Here is a 20684-nt window from a genome sequence, read left to right as displayed (position 1 = left end):
TTTTTTTTTTAAGATTTTATTTATTTATTTGAGACAGAGAGAATGAGAGACAGAGAGCATGAGAGGGAGGAGGGTCAGAGGGAGAAGCAGACTCCCTGCCGAGCAGGGAGCCCGATGCGGGACTCGATCCCGGGACTCCAGGATCATGACCTGAGCCGAAGGCAGTCGCTTAACCAACTGAGCCACCCAGGCGCCCTCTACATTGCTTTCTTAAGGAAGTTTAGACTGATATACCCATTATAACCTCTCATATCACTTTCTACTTATCCGTCATAGCACATCTTATAGTTTGTATTTATGTGACTATTTCTTTAATATTTGCCTCCCCCACTGAACTGTAAGTTCCATGAAGGCAAGGACCATGTCTCTCTGGGTACCGTATTTTTTCCCTAAGCTTAACTTAATGCTTGGAATACAGTATGTGCACAAACAATAAAGGTTGAATTTAATAACATTGGATTGAAGTCAGACTTGGGAAAAATAAAATACTTTGTCTCTATTTGTAAAGACTAAATATACCTAACATTTACTGAGTGCAAAGTACTGTTCTAAGTTCTCCTAATATTCACCACAACCATATGAAGTGGACTTTATAATTATCTCTACTTGACAGATAAGGAAGCAGAAGAGAGGTTAAGCCATTTGCCCAAGCTCACATAGATTGTAAATGTCAGAGTCAGGATTCAAATCTAAACAATCTTGCTCTAGAACCCTAGATTCAAGTTAAAATCCTAATATATTACAATCTGTCGGAAAGCACCACATGAATGTCTACATTAGAGAGGAATTGATCTCAATTTTTTTTTTTTTAAAGATTTTATTTATTTATTTGACAGAGACAGCGAGAGCAGGAACACAAGCAGGGGGAGTGGGAGAGGGAGAAGCAGGCTTCCTGCTGAGCCGGGACCCTGATGTGGGACGATGTGGGACTCGATCCCAGGACCCTGGGATCATGACCTGAGCCGAAGGCAGTCGCTTAACCAACTGAGCCACCCAGGCGCTCGATCTCAATTTTTTTTGAATCCTAATTTAAAAAAACCAGTGAAGGGGCTTATTGGTTTAGCTCAGATCAGGTACTTATCCCTAAAGCAATCAACCTAGATCAAGGTGATGGGCACTATAAGAGCATGTAGCTTTCATGCCAGATACGTGGATGCTGAGGAGCAGTTTCCAGGAGAATGGGGCATGCCAGGCTGATAATCTCATAGTAGAGTACACACATATTTCTTCCTATATATCCAATTTCATAAATTCCCTTGTCCAACATAATGCAGTTGCATCACACAGAACAACCGATAGCTTGCCTCCTCAATGAGAAACATTCAAAGACATGATCAGCTATACATTTATCTCTGATTCCCAGAATCAACAGAATCAAGTCTGGATATGGTTGTACACAATTTTGCAATCTATGGGCTAATTGACAAACTTAATGACCCTCAAGAGAGTAGAGTCACAACCTTTGCAAAGGTTCTAAAGTCTGCTCCTGCCATGTGAGAAATTATCTTGGGGCATCGGTAGCGAGAAGTAAGGGGAAAGAGGTAAGGTAGATTAATATGCTTTGATACAGTTCAAGCAGAATGGAAGAACCATACTTCCTGAATATGGGTCATACAATGTTCATATTCCTTTTTTCCCCTCCTGTGTCAGCTTTCCTCATCTTTGGTGAGGTAATGAGGATCAGAATTGAGTTTGAGCAAGGGGTCCAACAGACTGAAGCTACGTGGAGCCAACATACACAATTATCTATTAGAAAGATTGCAGGGTCAAGTATACCTACCTAATCAATAGCTGTGTTTCAGCAGCTAGCCTGATGATTAGCTATGGATTTGATTTACATTTCTAGAGCAGAGTACAAGTGGGGCAAGAATGGTATCATCTATGGATGGCTGATTTAAGACCTCATAAATGTTGAATACTTAATGTACCTTGTGTATATTTAGTGAATTGTGAATACTTGGTACATCTTGGTTCTTCCTTAACTTTCTAGTTCAGAACATGTGTGCTCTACTTACTTTTATATCTCTCTAACATACCCCACGTGCCATTTGCTTCTGTATTCAGTTTCATCTAGCCTCCTTATTTTTTGTTTTTCTTATTTTCTATAGCAAAATTGAAAAAAAAATTTTAAGTTTTTACTTACTTATTATAAGTAACCTCTACACCCCAACATGGGGCTTGAACTCATGACTCTGAGATCAAGAGTCACATACTCTTCTGACTGAGCCAGTCAGGTGCCCCAAAAATTCTTGATAATACAACAAATGCATATTACAAATTTAAAAATCATGTATAGTTAAAATGACCTTTGAAGATCTCTTAAATCTCCATAAAGCAAAATGTGTTGTATTTTTGAGCCATATTGGAGGCTGACATGCTATCTCTCAATAAAGTCCAACACAGTGGATTTTTTCCTCCCGTGTTGGAACAGATTGCTCATTCTTCTCCTGAGCACCAGAGGAAGTTGTTGGTTTCTATTTAGGGACTCTAGTCTTGCACTCAGACTGCTAGGTGGCCACACCGTGAGAGGCCCGAAACTGAGACCTGTGAAGGAATTGACACATTCATGTCTTCCATCTCCTGCTTACTCTGAGCAGTCATTTGCCGAGTGAAATGATCTGATGCTGCTTTCTCTCAAGCTCACTTGAATTCACATGAATTACGCATGTGTATGTTGTTCTAGAGTACAACAAATATAAAGTGATGAAAAGACAAACAGGATTTCCATAACTTAAAAACCTTTTGAAAGAAGAAAAGAGAAATCAATGTATAGTGGTCATTGGTACAGATCTTATATCTTGCTGGATGAGATAAGGTAGATCATAGGACCAGCAAATTTCACAGGCATTCATTTGTTAACTCACCCCCTTAATAATGGAGTAAGTTCAGTATGTGTGCCCCGGGTTCCGTCTGCTGGGAGAATTTTCCATGCTTATATCCCACAGGGCCATCCCTGAAAAAGAACTTGGGGTGATTCCTCTGAAGAGGACTTGACCGTTTTAGTGGTGTACTCTCTGTTGGTGAATATATTTGGGCTGTCGTTTGTCTTAAGGGTTAAACAATAATCAACAGCTTACGGTGCAAGGATTGAGGGTTTTTTGGTTAATACTTCTTTTTTTTTTTTTTAAGATTTTATTTATTTATTTGAAAGAGAGCTCGAGTAAGCCAGCACGAGCAAGGGTGAGGGGTAGGGGGAGAGGGAGAAGCAGGCTCCCAGCTGAGCAGGGAGTCTGATGCGGGGCTCCATCGCAGGACCCCAAGATCATGACCTGAGCTGAAGGGAGATGCTTAACCAACTGAGCCACCCAGGAGGCCCTGGTCAGTTCTTCTTTAAGACCTTAGTTAACTGCCTGTTGCTTTCATTTTGGGGGACAGTGGGTTTGTTAATAACACAATCTAGAAGTCATTTATGGTGAGGAGCATAGGATAATGATTTACCAAACCTGTAACAGATGGTCATCTTTGGATCAATGAAATATTGCCCAGTGGTGGGTAATACAAAAATAGAATTCCCACAGTAGCCATCTGGATGGTGGAAAAAGGTGTTCCCAATTCCCTTAAGTGTTTTCCTAAGGTAGGCTTGTAATCATACTATATTTTGTTCGTCAATTTGTTGTTTTATTCTCCTAGATGACTATTTCCTAACATCTCTTCTGTCAAACCCCCAATACCTTCCTTCCTACTCCCGCTCACAACTGATGACCACCATAACAGTAATTACACAAATTTAGTGGCTTAAAACAACAAAATATTGTCTTTTAGTTCTATGGGCCTTGACACAGGTCTTGCTGGGCTAAAATCAAGGTGTAGGGGCTGTCCCTTTCTGGAAGCTCAAGGGGAGAATCAACTCCTTGCCTTTTCCACCTTCCAGAGGCCACCTGCATTCCCTGGCTCTTGGTCTCCTTCTTCTATCAGCAAACTCAGGAACTCTCTGACCGTTTTCCCATCGTCATAGGTTCCCAGACCCAATCTTCTGTTTCCCTCTTCCACTTTTTTCAGTAACAGTTTTTCTGAAGATCTAATTCACCCATTTAAAGCGTACAATTCAATAGTTTTAGTATATTCGTGTAATTGTGCATTTTTCACCACAACCAATTATTAAATACTTTTCATCACCCTCAAAAGAAACCCTGTACCTTTTAGGGGTCACCTTTTGTTTTCCCCACCCCCAAAGCCTGGCCACCAATAATTGTTCTGTCTCTATGGATTTGCCTATTCTGGACATTTGGTATAAATGGAATAATACAAGGGGCGCCTGGGTGGCTCAGTCGTTAAGCGTCTGCCTTCGGCTCAGGTCATGATCCCAGGGTCCTGGGATCGAGCCCCGCATCAGGCTCCCTGCTCGGCGGGAAGCCTGCTTCTCCCTCTCCCACTCCCCCTGCTTGTGTTCCCTCTCTCGCTGTCTCTCTCTGTCAAATAAATAAAATCTTTAAAAAAAAAAAAGGAATAATACAATATGTACTCTTCTGTGCCTGGCACTTAGCATGTTTTCACAGCTCATTCATGTTGTAGCATGTGTCAGTATTTATTCCATTTCCCTCTTCCACTTTTGAGGACTCTTCTAGAGATAAAATCCACTTGCTAGGAAGAAGAATTTCTCTCAGCAGTGGAAGGGAAGAACAGGAATGAGAAAAATTGATGAATACCCATAAAAAAATAGAGCACACTAACTTTTTATTTTATTTTTCTTTGTTAGTTACTCTTTTCTGGTTGTTTATTTATTGGAGCTCCCCGCTGAGCTGGGAGCCCAATGCGGGACTCGATCCCAGGACTCTGGGATCATGACCTGAGCCAAAGGCAGTCGCTTAACCAACTGAGCCACCCAGGCGCCCTCTTTTCTGGTTGTTGACAAAATTCCCAAAGGATTGATTTCAAATATCAAAAGAGATTTAGGATTTGATTTGCCTTAGGCTAGATATATATTAGAAGTCCCTCTTACTTCAAAATGAAAACCAGTTTGGAAAGCTTCCAGGTTTATCAATAATTGGTTTATTCTCACAAGCCTTATTATATCAAGGTTGAGAGGGCAACTGCTCAAATGGTTTGCTTTTGATGTGTAGAGGGGCTGCTCCATTCCTTAAATTACCCTGTGTTGGAAGGAGTATACTTCCTTCTACAATAGGATTCTACATTTAGACATCAATTCCTTTAATTTTAGGCAAATTCTCCCTTCTGTTTAGTGGGATCACCAATCTATATCTGTACATCAAGCGTTTTTCCTGAACTCCGTAACTAAATAGCTATCTGTTCCTGCCCCTCAATCACTTCAAATGCAACATTTCCAAATAAAAAAATGATCTGTTTTACCCTAGACCTGTTTCTTCCTCTGAGTTTCTCATTTCAATGAATTGTACTGCCGTTCACCAAATTTCCCATCACCCATACCTAACCAGTAACTAGTGAACATTTGTTAACTCTGTCTGCTAGTCTCCATGGCCATTACCGGCACCTTAGTTCAGGCCCTTCGCCAGTTCTCACTTATATGACTGGGGAGTTGATCCCCTCTTCTGTCCATTCTCCACAGTGTAGCCAGGGAGGGCCATTTAAAGACCTAGCTGATCACATGATTTCTTTCTAAAATGATATACAATGGTTACTCATTGTCCTTAGAATAAAGTATAAACTCTCATATGATGTAAGATACCCATTTTCTGAAACTTGTCCAGCTCTCCTATTCTTCTTCCTCTCTTTACCCAACCATCACCAATTTCATATGTTATCATATTTTCCCAATCTGTTCATATTCTCTTTACTGACTTGTGTCTTTTTACATACTGCTTCTCTTACCTGAGAAACTCTTATCCCCTTCCCCCTGGCTAACTCATACATGTTGAGACTCAGCTTAGGCATTAATATCCTTTGGAAAGGATGTTTCAAGATATTTCCTGCTTGAGCTAAATGCTCCTACCTATGTGCTTCATAAATTCCATATACTTACCAATATCATGGTACTTATCACATGGCTTTGTCTGTTAATTTTACTTCCATGCTTTTCCAGGCAGATTGTAAGTCCTTTATTGACAGAGACTATTTTATGTGTATCTTTGAAAGCTGAGGACCTACCATACCAGAGAGCTGACAATTGGTTAGTATTCAATAAATTTTGGTTGAATAAAGGGAAGAAAATTAAATGACACTTAATGGGTGGTTTGGGAGGGCTATGAAAACACGTTTCATCTTCAATATAGTTAAAAAAAATTTTTTATTGTGGTAAAATGCATATGACAGAGAAATTACCATTTTAACCATTTTTAAGTATACAATTCAGTGACATTAAATACATTCAAATTATTTTGCAACCCTTACCACTAACCCTTTCCAGAACTCTTTCATTAGTCCAGAGAGAAACTCTGTATATATCAAATAATAACTCCCCGTTCCACTCTGCCCACAGCCCTTGGAAATCTTTATTCTACTTTCTGTTTCTATGATTTGCCTATTCTTGGGTAACTCATAAAAGTGTAATCATGTAATATCTGTCCTTTTGTGTCTGGCTTATTTCACTTAGCATAATGTTTTCAAGGTTCATTCATGTTGTAGCATGTGCCAGAACTTCCTTCATTTTTAAGGCTAAAAAACATTTCATTGTGTGTATATGCTACATTTTATTTATCCTTCATCTGTTGATGGACACTTGGAGTGTCTCCATGTTTTAGCTATTGTGAATAATGCTGCTATGAATATTGGTGTACAAATATCTGTTTGACTCCCTGGTTTAAGTTCTTTGGCATATATTCTTTTGCAAATTTGCAAAAATTCTTTTGCAATTTCTGAATCATATGGTAGTGTAGTTAACGTTTACCTTTGTGAGGGACCACCATAACTGTTTTACAAAATGGCTGCAGTTTGCATTCCCACCAGCAATGAATGAGGGTTCCAATTTCTCACATCCTCACCAACACATATTTTTTTCTTTTTTCTTTTCTTTTCTTCTTTTTTTTTCTTTTTTTAAAGATGTTATTTATTTATTTGACAGAGAGAAAGTGAGAGAGCACAAGCAGGAGGAGGGGCAGAGGCAGAGGGAGAAGCAGGCTCCCTGCTGAGCAGGGTGAGCCGGATGCGCTTGATCCCAGGACTCTGAGATCATGACCTGAGCCAAAGGCAGATGCTTAACTGAGCCACCCAGGCGCTCCTCTTTTTTCTTTTCTTTCTTTTTAAAAAGATTTTATTTATTTATTTCACAGAGAGATAGCGAGAGCAGGAACACAAGCAGGGGGAGTGGGAGAGGGAGAAGCAGGCTTTCCCACGGAGCAGGGAGCCTGATGCGGGGCTCGATCCTTTCTTTTTTCTTTTCTTTTCCTTTCTTTTCTTTTCTTTTCTTTTTTCTCTTCTCTTCTCTTTTCTTTTCTTTCCCTCCCTGCCTCCCTTCCTTCCTTCCTTCGTTCCTTCCTTCCTAACAGTCATCCTTTTGAGTATGAAGTAGTATCTCCTTGTGGTTTCAATTTGCATTTCCCAAATGGTTAGTGACATTAAGCACTTTACATGTGCTTGTTGGCACATATATCTTCTTTGGATAAATATCTTTTCAAGTCTTTTGCCTCTTTTTAGATTGGTTTGTTTGTTTTTGTTGAGTTGTAGGAGTTCTTTATATATTCTGGATATAAGATATGTGATCGGCAAATATTTTCTCTCTTTTGGGGAGTTACCCTTTCATTCTCTTAATAGTGTCCTTTGATTCACAAAAGTTTTTAATTGTAATGAAGTCCAATTTATCTAATTTTTATTGTTGTTACCTGTTTTTAGTGTCTTAGTCAAGAAATCATTGCCAAATCCAATGTCATGAGCTTTTTTCTATATCGCTTTCTAAGTTTTTTTGTTTCAGCTCTTATGTTTAGGTCTTTGATCCAATCTGAGTTAGTTTTCATGTATGATGTAAGATAAGGGTCCAACCTCATTCTTTTGCATATGGATATCCAGCTTTCTCAGCACGATTTTTTTTTTAAAGATTTTATTTATTTATTTGACAGAGAGAGACACAGCGAGAGAGGGAACACAAGCAGGGGGAGTGGGAGAGGGAGAAGCAGGCTTCCTGCTGAGCAGGGAGCCTGATGTGGGGCTCAGTCCCAGGACCCGGGGATCATGGCCTGAGCTGAAGGCAGACGCTTAATGACTGAGCCACCCAGGCACCCCACAGCACCATTTGTTGAAAGACTGCCCTTTCTCCATGAAATAGTCTTGGCACCCCTGTTGAAAATCATTTGACTATGTATGTGAGGTTTTATTTCTGGGGTCTCTATTCTATATGTTTGTATTTATGCCAGTACCACACTTTTTGATTACTATGGCTTTATAGTGAGTTTTAAAATCAAGAAGTGTGAGTCTTCCAACTTCATTTTTTCTTTTTAACATTGTTTTAGCTGTTTGGGTTCCCTTGAGAGTCTATGTGAATTTTAGAATGGATTTTTCTATTTCTGCAAAGATGTCATTGGGATTTTGATAGGAATATCATTGAATCTGTAGATTGCTTTTTGGTAGTATTGATATCTTAATAATATTAAGTCTTCTAGTCCATAAATGTGGGATGTCTTTCCATTTATTTCTGTCTTTGATTTCTTTCAGGAACATAGTTGTAAGTGCACACTTCTTTTGCCTCCTTGGTTAAGTTTATTTCTAAACATTTTATTCTTTTTGGTGCTATTGTAAATGGAATTTTCTTTTTAGATCGTTTGTTGCTGTTGTATAGAAATGCACCCTTTGTGAGTGTTGGTTTTGTATCCTGTAAGTTTTCTGAATTTGTTTATTAGTTTTAAGTGTGTGTGTATATGTAGAATCTTTAACGTTTCTTCATATAAGATCATGTTGACAGTGAACACAGATAATTTTACCTTTTTTTCCCCAATTTGGATATCTTTCCTCTCTCCTTTCTTTTCTTTTCTCTTTCTTTCTTCTTTCTTTCTTTCTTTCTTTCTTTCTTTCTTTCTTTCTTTCTTTCTTTCCTTTCTTTCTTTCTTTCCTTCCTTTCTTTCTTTCTTTCTTTCTTTCTTTCTTTCTTTCTTTCTTTCTTTCTTTCTTTCTTTTCTTTCTCCCTTCCTCCTCCTCCTCTTCTTCTTCTCCATCTTTCTCTTCCTCCTCCTCCTTCTTCATCTTCATCTTCCTCCCCATCCCCCTCCTCCTCTTCTTCTTCATCTTCCTCCCCCCACCTTCTTCTTCTTTACCTAGTTACTCTGGCTAGAACTTCCAATACTATTTTGAATAGAAGTGGCAAGAAGTAGGCATCCTAGGGGCGCCTGGGTGGCACAGTTGGTTAAGCAACTGCCTTTGGTTCAGGTCATGATCTCGGGGTCCTGGGATCAAGCCGCACATCGGGCTCCCTGCTCGGCAGGAAGCCTGCTTCTCCCTCTCCCACTCCCCCTGCTTGTGTTCCCTCTCTCGCTGTGTCTCTCTCTGTCAAATAAATAAATAAAATCTTAAAAAAAAAAAAAAAGAAGTAGGCATCCTTGTCTTGTTCCTGATCTTAGAGGAAAGGCTTTCAACACTGAGTATATTAGCTGTGGATTTTCCATATATGGGCTTTATCATGTTGAAGAAATTTTTTTCTATTCCTAGTTCATTGATTCTTTTATCACAAAAGGATATTGAATTTTGTCATACTTTCTTTGCATCAGTTGTGTTCCCCCCCTTCATTCTATTAGTTCTATTGATATTGTATTTTACATTGGTTGATTTTCGTGTGTTGAACTGTCCTTACATCCTGGGAATAAAACCCACTTGGTCATGGTATATAACCCTGTGGAATTTGGTTTGCTAGTAGTTTGTTGAGGATTTCTGCATCAATATTCATAAGGGATGTTGGCCTGTAGTTTTCTGGTAGTATCTTTGTTTGGCTTTGGTATTAGGGTAATGATAGCCTCGTAGAATGAGTTAGGAAGTATTCCCTCCTCTTCAATTCTTTTTTGAACAATTTGAAAAGGACTGGTGTTAATTCTTCCTAAGTGTTTAGTAGAATTCACTGGTGAACCTTCTGATCCTGTGATTTTGTTGTTGTTGTTGAGAGTTTTTGATTCCTGACTCAATACTCTTACTAGTTTTCGGTTTCTCCAGATTTTTCTCTTTCTTCATGAGTCAGTTTTGGTAGGTTGTGTGTTTCTAGGGATTTGTCCACTTCATCTAGATTATCCAGCATGTTGGCATACAATTATTCATAGTATTCTCTCATGATTAATTTTATTTCTTTAAAATCAGTAGTAATATCCCCACTTTTTTTTCTTATTTAGTAATTTGAGTTTTCTCTCTTTTTTTCTTAGCCAATCTCGCTAAAGAGTTGTCAATTTTTTTGAGCTTTTCAAAGAACCAATTTTGGTTTAGTTGATTTTCTTTGCTTTACTATTCCCATTTTATTTATCTCCACCTCAATCTTTATTATTTCCTTCCTTCTGCAGATGTTGGGTTTCTCTGTCTTTTTCTAGTTTCCTAAGGTGTAAAGTTAGGTTATTGATTTTGATATTCTTCTTTTTTAAAATATGTTTTTATAGTTGTAAATTTCCCTGTTAGAACTGCTTTTGCTACCTCCCATAAATTTTGATACGTTGTGTTTTCATTTTCGTTTTTACCAAGGTATTTTCTAATTTCACTTGTGATTTCTTCTCTAACTCATTAGTTGTTTAAGAGTATGTTCTTTGGGACATCTGGGTGGCTCAGTTGGTTAAGCGTCTGCCTTCAGCTCAGGTCATGATCCCAGGGTCCTGGGATTGCTTCCCGCATCGGGCTCCTTGCTTAGCGGGGAGTCTGCTTCTCCCTCTGTCTGCCACTCCCTCTGCTTGTGCTCTCTCTCTCTGACAAATAAATAAATAAAATCTTTAAAAAAAAAAAGTATGTTCTTTAGGGGAGCCTGGGTGTTGCAGTTGGTTAAGCATCCGAATCTTGGTTTCGTTCAGGTCATGATCTCAGGGTCATGAGATTGAGCCCCATGTAGGGGTCTGTGCTAGGGGAGGCTGGGTGGTGCAGTTGGTTAAGCATACCACTCTTGGTTTCAGCTCAGGTCATGATCTCCAGGTTGTGAGATCAAGCCCCATGTAGGTCTCCATGCTTAGTGGGGGGTCTGCTTGAGATTCTCTCTCCCTCCCACTCATGCTCACTTGCTCTCTCTCTCTCCCCCAAATAAATAAATCATAAAAAGAAAAGAGTATGTTCTTTAATTTCCACATATTTTTGATTTTTTAAACTTTCCTTCTGTTTTTGATTTCTAGTTTCATTCTATTTTGATAAGAAGATGCATTGCACAATTTCAGTTTTTTAAAATTTATTAAGAATTGTTTGGAATATATATATATATATTTATATGTATATTTGGTTCTGCTGGTTAGTGTATATATGCTTATATTTGTTATATCTTTTTGATGAATTGACCCTTCTATCAAGATATAATGTCCTGGGGCACCTGGGTGGCTCTGTCAGTTAAGCATCTGACTCTTGGTTTTGGCTCAGGTCATGATCTCAGAGTCCTGGGATCAAACCCCTGTCAGGCTCTGCACTCAGCGGGAAGTCTGCTTGAGATTCTCTCTCCCCCTGCCCCTACCACTCGTGTACGCTCTCTCTTGCTCTCTCAAATAAATAAATTAATTTAAAAAAAGATATAATGTCCTTATTTGTCTCTTGTAACAGTCTTTAACTTCATTTCTACTTTGCCTAATATTATTATAGCCACCCTAGTTCTCTCTTTTTTTTTTTATTCTTATGTTAATCCCCATACATTACATCATTAGTTCTAGATGAAGTGTTCCATGATTCATTGTTTGTGCATAACACCCAGTGCTCCATGCAGAACGTGCCCTCCTCAATACCCACCACCAGGCCAACCCATCCTCCCACCCCACCCTAGTTCTCTTTTGATTATTGTTTGCTTGGGATATCTTCTTCCACCCTTTCACTTTCAGGCCATTTGTGTCTTTGGATCTAGTGAGTCTCTGGTAGACAGTATATAGTTGGATCATGTTTTTAAATCAGTTCTGCCAATCTCTGCCTTTTGATTGGACAGTTTAATCCATTTACATCTAAAGTAATTACTGATAAGTGATGGATCACTAAATCCTACACCTGAAGCTATTATTACACTGTACGTTATCTAACTGGCGTTTAAATAAAAACTTGGAAGAAAAAATAAAGTAATTATTGATAATAAAGAACTTACTTCTGGGGCCTGAGAAGGTGGGGTCTGTGACGCTCACAACCCGGGCTCTGGCACTTCTTTCCTCTCTGCTAGCTGCAACCTGAGGGAGGAGTGTTGCTAGGTCTGTGGGGGGCCGCAGCAATGGCCTCTGTGCTGTCCTACGAAAGCCTGGTCCACGCTGTGGCTGGAGCCATGGGAAGTGTGACAGCAATGACAGTATTTTTTCCCTTGGATACAGCTCAACTCCGACTTCAAGTTGTTGAGAAAAGAAAGTTCAAAACTACACACATGGTGCTCCTCGAGAACATTAAGGAAGAAGGCCTCCTGGCACCATATCGAGGGTGGTTTCCAGTTATTTCTAGTCTCTGCTGCTCCAGTTTTGTCTATTTCTACACTTTTAATAGTCTCAAAGCAGTCTGGGTCAAAGGTCAACGTTCTACTACTGGAAAAGATCTAGTAGTTGGATTTGTTGCAGGAGTGGTGAATGTGTTGCTAACAACTCCACTCTGGGTGGTAAACACCAGACTAAAGCTGCAAGGGGCAAAATTTAGGAATGAAGACATTGTACCAACCAACTACAAAGGTATTATTGATGCTTTTCACCAGATCATTCGAGATGAAGGAACCTTGGCTTTATGGAATGGCACATTTCCTTCCTTGCTGTTGGTCTTCAATCCTGCCATCCAGTTCATGTTCTATGAAGGTTTAAAAAGGCAGCTTCTAAAGTAACGAGTGAAGCTTTCTTCTTTGGGTGTGTTCATCATCATTGGTGCAATATCCAAAGCGATTGCTACCACCATCACCAACCTATGCAGACGGTACAGTCAATTCTGAGGTTTGGACGTCACAGACTAAACCCAGAAAACAGAACATTGGGGAGTCTTTGGAATGTTCTCTATCTTCTTCACCAACAAGTAAAGCATTTTGGAATCATGGGACTCTACAAAGGCCTTGAAGCCAAACTGCTACAGACAGTCCTCACTGCTGCTCTCATGGTCCTGGTTTATGAGAAACTGATGGCTGCTACCTTCACAGTTATGGGGCTGAAGAGTGCCCACAAGCACTGAGACACCTCACACTGCAAAGTGCAGAAAGATGCTCAGGATGGGGCGTTCCTTCTGTGTGAAGGGAAGTGATTCTCTTTTTATTTTTGTGTGTGCACCGTGAATTTTACCCTCATTGGCTGGAAAAGCGTCTAAGGGTAACATGGAATATAGCCAGCAGGACCTGTCCACAACTTAATTTTTATGATGGCTGGTTGAATTTTGTGGGGGAGGTTAGTCTAATGGTCATACAAAAAAACCCATTATTGAAAACCTGAAAAAAAAAAAGAACTTCTGTAATTTTGCTATTTGGTTTTTGTATGTCTTATAGCTTTTTGTTCCTCATTTTCTCCATTACTGCTTTCTTTTGTAGTTTTCTTGATTTTTGGTAGTGACATATTTTGTTTCTCTTCTTATTTCCTTTTGTATGCATTCAATAGTTATATTTTTGTGGTTACAATTATAATTGCATATAACATTCTGAAGTTATAGCTACCTAATTTGAATTGATACCAACTTAATTTCAATAGCATACAAAGCTCCACTTCTGTACAGCTGTATCCTCCTCCCCACCCAACTTTATGTTATTGATGTAACAAGTTACATTTTTATATATTATGTGCCTATATTAGTTCCCTAGTGCTGCTCTAACAAGTTACTGGAATTGGGTGGTTTAAATAGGAGAAATTTGTTATCTCACAGAGGCTAGAAGTTATCTCTGGAGGCTAGAAGTCCAAGATCAACATGTCAGCAGGATTGCTTCCTCCTGAGTCTGTGAGAGATAGTCTGTTCATGTCTCTTACCTACTTCCTGGTGCTCTCCTGATAATCTTTGGTGTTCTTTGGCTTATAGAAATCATCACCCCGATCTCTGCCTTCGTCTCCAAATTTCCCCTTTCTATAGAGACATCAGTCATATTGGATTAGGGGCCCACACTACTCCAGTGTAACCTCATCTTAACTAATTATATCTGCAATGACCTTATATAGAAATAAGGTCATATTCTGAGGTACAGAGGTTTAGAATTTCAACATATTAATTTGGGGGGGGCACATAATTTGACCCAAAACAGTGCCCCAGTAATATAGCTTTGTAATTATTTTATGCATTTTTTTTCTCTTAATTCCTTTATCAGAGATCTTTATTTCTTCATGTAGCTTCAAGTTACTGTGTGGCATCCTTTCATTTTAACTTGAAGGACTCCCTTTAACATTTCTTGTAAGGCATTATCTAGTGAAAGTGAATTCCCTCAGCTTTTGTTTATCCGGGAATCTTCATTTCTCCTTTATTTTTCCAGGAAAGTTTTGATGGTTATAGAATTCTTGGTTGAGGGGCGCCTAGGTGGCTCAGTCGTTAAGCATCTGCCTTCGGCTCAGGTCATGATCCCAGGGTCCTGGGATCAAGCCCCGCATTGGGCTCACTGCTTGGCGGGAAGCCTGCTTCTCCCTCTCCCACTCCCCCTGCCTGTGTTCCCTCTCTTGCTGTGTCGCTCTCTGTCAAATAAGTAAATAAAATCTTTAAAAAAAAAAAAAGAATTCTTGGTTGACAGGGTTTATCTTTCAGCACTTTAAACATTTTATTCCACGTTCCTTTGGCCTCCAAGTTTTCTTGTGGGAAATTGGTTGATATTCTTATTGAGGATCCCTAGTACTTGCTGATGGTTCACTTTTCTCTTGCTGCTTTCAAGCTTCTCTCTTTTTCTTTGAACAGTTTCCTTATAATGTGTCTCAGTTGGATCTTTTTGAGATTATCCTACCTGGAATTCACTGGGCTTCTTGGGGTTATAAAATTATGTATTCTTGCAGTTGTAGATTCATGTATTTCATCAAATTTGGGATGTGTTGCCATTATTTCTTTAATCTTTCCCCCTTTCTCTTTTCTAGGACTCACATAATGTGTATGTTGGTATGTTTCATGGTATCCCACAGGTCCCTTCGGTTCTGTTCACTTTTCTTCATCCTTTTTGTTTCTGCTCCTCAGACTCCATAATTTCAATTGTCTAATTCTCAGGTCTCCTGATTTTTAAAATTCTATTTGCTCAAATCTGCTGTTGGATCTCTCTAGTGAATTTTTCATTTCAATTATTGTAATTTTCACCTCCAGAATTTGTTTGGTTCCTTTTTATAATTTATGTCTCTGTTGATATTTTCATTTTTTTGTACATCATTTCACTGGTTTCCATTAGTTCTTTATCCACGTTTCCCTTTATGTCTGTGAATATATTTTAAGTTTCTCTAGTAAGTCTGATGTCTGGGCTTTCTCAGGAATAGTTTCTGTGAAGTTACTTTGTTCCTTTGAATAAGCTATGTTTTCTGTTTTTATCTATACCTAGTGATTTTTTGCTAAAAATTAGAATTTAGCTATTATAATATGGTAATCTCTGGAGATCACATTCTCCCCCTTCCCCAGGTTTGATTTTGTGTGTGTGTGTGTGTGTGTGTGTTGTTGTTGTTGTTGAAGTCTGTAGTAGTCTGTATTTTTTGAGTGTTTTCCTAACTATTTTTGTAGAGGCTAATATAATCCTTGTCATATATGATCACTGAGGTCTCTGTGCCTTTATTTTGATAGAGATTTCCGTGAATCCCAGGAATTCTTCCAGTGTTTGCACATTGGTTCTATGCCAGGGCATTCCTGCAACACTTAGCTAGGCTTGTTCTGAGGCTAGCAATCAGCCTGAGGTGAAAGCTTAAGGTCTTCTCAGATCTTTTCTAAGCATGCATCTTTCTTGGGTGTGCTTGTTGCTTCCTAAATTCTCCCATATATTAATTTCCACTTAATTTCTCAGTTGCATCCCAGCTTTTCTTTTGGGCCTTAGATAGACTCTTGTGTTTCCACCTGTAATCTCTTGCCCCAGAAGTCTGTGGGACTGTAGTCATATTTCAAGTTTGAGTAGTACCCACTGCTTTTCCTATATGATTTCTGAGTTAGACATTACAGTAACAATCTCCTTGCATCAGTCCTTCAAGTATCCCCCAGACAATTTAGAACAGATGTACACAATAGTTTGCAAATAAGGTCTTCTCTGCTCCTTCCAATTTGGGGGATAGTACTGGGAACTAGGCTGCCATCACTTCAAGACCAAAACCACTGCCATGCTGGGGAGGGGCAGAGCAAAGGTGAGTAAAAATGCCACAAAAATTTCTTACTGTTTGAAGATTGCTTTCTTTTTTTGATTGGGTGTTTGCTTGGTGGCTGTAAACCTTTGAGTGTTTTCCAGAGCTCCAGTAAGATTGGTTCAGATAATTTCTGCCTTTAAAAAATGTTTCTGGGGGTGCAGAATGAAAGCTTGGAGCTTCCTAGCTGCCAGTTCGCTGATGTCCTCTTTTTCAACATAGTTTAGCCTTCACTTGGACTTTCACCAAAGGGCATTAGAGGCCTTGGCATGAGACCTAAATGAAGGTGTGTGCAATCACAAAAAATGGTGGGAACAAAGACACTCTTAGCCACCATAAAGAAACTTGGAATAAGAACTTGTTTGGGGAGTTAAAGTTTTATAGATGAGGAATCCACTAGGATATTGGATGACAGTTGAGAACAGATAAGCTCATGGAATGTTCTGTCCAGGTAGTAAATTGCTCAGGGAGCTGGTGCTTGCCGACAGTATGGGACAGCTGCAGTTACATGCTACAGATGATTGGGTCTGTTTCTGGATGCAGATTAATTCCAGCTCATGAAGGGTTTTGAGCAATGCCAAAAATGATCTAGTAGAAGAATATGTGAAAGTAATGAGATGGCTGGTTCTGGTGCTAAATTAGAGCCTCCCCTCAGGGCTCAAAGAACCTGTCTGATTCAATTCATTCCTAATGGTAGCTGTCATATCAGTTTGTCCCAACCCTGACTGTGGTTCACAGCCATATCTCAGAAGTAACTTGGGAAGGTAAGCCTTTAATAATTGTCTCCATCTCTCTATTTCCACCCCCTCCCTCCTGTCAACAGTACCCCTGCCTCTCCTCTCAGTCTTCTTCTCTGACTACTTATCCTCCTTTGCTTCCTACTTCCTCAGCAAAAATAATACTCCAAGGAAATCATCTGCTAAATGAATTCACATTAAGGTGTACATAGTGAATAAGACTTGAGTGTAAACACTTTCAGGGGCTGTTTGCATTTTAACAGAAATCTGTTTTTTAAGATAAAAGAAAAAAATTTCTAATTGTGAAGCTCTAAGTGTTAACTGTTCCACAGGAAAGAGAATTTTTAGAGGAGCTTGTTCCAACTCAATATTTTTCTGTTTTCTAGTTATTCACTACTCCAGATAGCATGAAGAAATACCAAATTATAAAAGAGCTTTAAAAAACCAAATTTGTCCTCCCAATGTGAAATGAAGCTCTGGGGCTGATTTGAGTATAATGTCATTGGATAATGACCTTTTACATTTTTTCGGGGAGAGACACCAGGGATAAAGCCAAGGCCTTGATGATATTGAGAAGTCAAGTCAAGTCAAGGAGATTTTCACCTTGCTACAGGAAAAGCTGTTAAGAAGTAATAGAACAGATCCAATTTAGAATCTTGAATATTTTAGAGGATAATAAGCAGCCTTCATACTTTTTTTTTAAGATTTTATTTATTTATTTGAGAGAGAGAGCGAGAGAGAGAGAGAGAAAGAGAGCACAAGAGGGGGGAGCGGGAGAGGGAGAAGCAGACTCCCTGCTGAGCAGGTAACCCAATGCGGGACTCGATCCCAGGACTCCAGGATCATGACCTGAGCCGAAGGCAGTCACCCAACCAACTGAGCCACCCAGGCGCCCAGCCTTCATACCTTTATATGGCCTTTCTTCCTAGTCATCATCAGAGAATCTTCACTGGGATACAGTACATAAAGTGGGGGGCTGCCAGTGCTAGCAAACTGGGTACCAGGAAGTAAGAGCTAAGAGTGGGAAACACATTATTATCGTGATTGAATTTAACTTCTCCTAGCTTCTGTTTCTTCCTCTGTAATGTGGGAACAATAATAGCTTTTGAAGAGAGTTAGAACTCTTTTGACTGTAAACTACAAGAGGCCATATTGAACTAGGGTAAGTGGGGGGAAAAGGGGAATTTATAGACTTCATTCTGGATGTCCAAGGGGCATTGACTTTTGGGTAAGGTTGGATCCAGAGACCTAAAGGATACCTTCAGAACTTTCTGACTCTATTTCTTAGTTCTGCTTGGTTTTGTTTGGATTTATCCTCACACAGTTTTAATTTATGTGTCAGCTAAGAAGATCTAAAAAATGTATATCCCAGCTAACGATTCTAACAGAAAATCTCATTCAGATATCAGTCCCAGGAAGATTATATTGCCTTGCTCAGGTCAGATGTCTAAACCCTAAGCCATTGCTGTGTGGTGGGATTTTTTGATTGGCCAGCCTAAGTCATATGTGTAACCAGTGATTTGGCCAGTATACCATAGATGACTGCCTTTTCAGGGATCACATTACATGGAGGGAGAATTTCCTAAAGGATTCAGAAGGCAGAGGATGGGAAAGTATGCTGGGCATAAAAATATTATAGCTATTATAATTTATCAAACCTACCACTATAGAATCAAATGAGCAGACACAGGGAAACTGTTTATAAAATACAATCATAATTAAAACTTTTAATTCAAATGATGATAATACCATGATTATCAAAATCAAGAAAGCTGCATTGTATAAGATGGCTTTATTATTATTCATTATTATTCATTATTATTAAAGATGGGAAAAGATGAGCCATTCAATATCTGGTGCAAGATAACTGGATAGGCCTCTGGAAAAAATGAAAGTAGAAGCCATACCTCCCATATATAACAAATGGATTAAAGCTTTAAATGTAGGGGCGCCTGAGTGGCTCAGTCGGTTAAGCGGCTGCCTTCAGCTCGGGTCATGATCCCAGGGTTCTGGGATCGAGCCCCGCATCGGGCTCCCTGCTCGGCGGAGAGCCTGCTTCTCCTTCTCCCTCTGTCTGCCGCTCTGCCTACTTGTGCTCTCTCTCTATCTCTGTTAAATAAATAAATAAATAAAAATCTTTAAAAAATAAAAAAAAATAAAAAAATAAAAAAAAAAAGCTTTAAATGTAAAAATGAAGCCATAAAAGTATTAGAAGAAAACATGAGAAAACTCTTTTATAATCTTGGAATGGGGACGATCTTCCAGTCATTATTAAAAATTCTGAACCCAAAGAATATGACTGATAAATAAAACTACATCAAAATCAAACATTCGTATGGTGAAAAACATCATTTGAGAAGAAGTCAAAAGGCAAAAACCAAATGTGATAAATAGCAGCAGTGCATTGGAGATGGCCTGCACTGGCTCCCAGGGGCTGATTATTAAATTTTCAGGAATTTTGAAAGCTGATTATCAAACACAGCCATTATTTAAAATTAAGTCAGACAAGCTTATAATTAAACACAGAATGTTACAAAGGTAAGAAATACTCCAAACTCATCACTTTCTAATTGTTTAACTACATTTTACTGTAATCCATGATCTTGGGGTTATTTACGTTTATTATATCTGTACTGTGGAGATATTATATAATGGTCTGCTACTGCACATCTCTTTCCAACTCCACATTTAGAGATGTAATATTGGTAGCTTGAGAGTGTCTGTGGTGGGAACATTTACATCATGGAAGTTGGCAAATGCTATAAACCAGGGTTTATTTTCCCCAGAGACCATTGTTCGAAATTAACCAACACACCACTGAAAAAACTTTTTGCAATTTATATTACAGGGAAAGGGCTAATCTCCCTATATAATGTGCTCCTGTAAGCCAAGTATAAAAAACTATTCACCTAATAGGGCGCCTGGGTGGCTCAGTTGGTTGAGCGACTGCCTTCGGCTCAGGTCATGATCCTGGAGTCCCAGGATCGAGTCCCGCATCGGGCTCCCTGCTCAGCGGGGAGTCTGCTTCTCCCTCTGACCTTCCTCCTTCTCATGCTCTCTGTCTCTCATTCTCTCTCTCTCAAATAAATAAATAAAATCTTTTAAAAAAAAACAAAAAAAACTTCACCTAATAGAAACATAAGAGGGGTATGAAGTGTCCATTCATATAAATAGAGGTGTTCTGTGTCATAAAAGAAATGCAAATCAAAACCATACTGAGATATTATTTTTTACCTATTAAAGTAGCAAAAATCCAAGTTTAATAAAACTCTTTTGGAAAGGCTGTGGGGAAACAGGCATTCTTTTACATTGCTGATGAGGATAGAATTGGTATAACTGGAAGGCAATTTGGCAATATATATATAAAATTACTAATACGTAGACTATTTGACTTATCAATCCTGTCTCTGAGAATTTATCCTATCATATAGTATAGAGTGTTTTTGTTTTTTAATAGCAAAAGATTGGAAACAACACAAATGTCCATCCACATGGGCTGGTTTAATAAATTGTGGAACATTCATACAGTGGAATTGACTGGAACTGTAAAAAAATTGAAATCATTCTCCAAGTTGAGAATGGGAGAATCTCCAAGTTGCATTTTACCCTTCAGTTTTATTGAGATGTAATTGACGTGTAACAATGTATTTGTTTAAGATGTACAACATAATACTTTTTTTTTTTT

At 38.9% G+C, this 20684-nt stretch overlaps 1 long non-coding RNA gene and 1 pseudogene across 1 annotated transcript in view; both read left to right on the top strand.

Moving 5' to 3' along the window:
* The window catches only part of LOC145716277 (uncharacterized), a 49520-nt gene that overhangs the window by 5970 nt on the left and 22866 nt on the right, over positions 1 to 20684 (top strand). The window lies entirely within an intron of this gene.
* Positions 12181 to 14663, top strand: LOC102727590 (peroxisomal membrane protein PMP34 pseudogene; annotated as a pseudogene).

The sequence above is a fragment of the Leptonychotes weddellii genome, chromosome 11 (genome assembly GCF_054177405.1).
Source record: "Leptonychotes weddellii isolate Sample4059 chromosome 11, ASM5417740v2, whole genome shotgun sequence".
NCBI classification, from domain to species: Eukaryota; Metazoa; Chordata; class Mammalia; order Carnivora; family Phocidae; genus Leptonychotes; species Leptonychotes weddellii.
The sequence above is the reverse complement of the archived record's forward strand: the minus strand, read 5'-3'. Positions and strand labels throughout refer to the sequence as shown.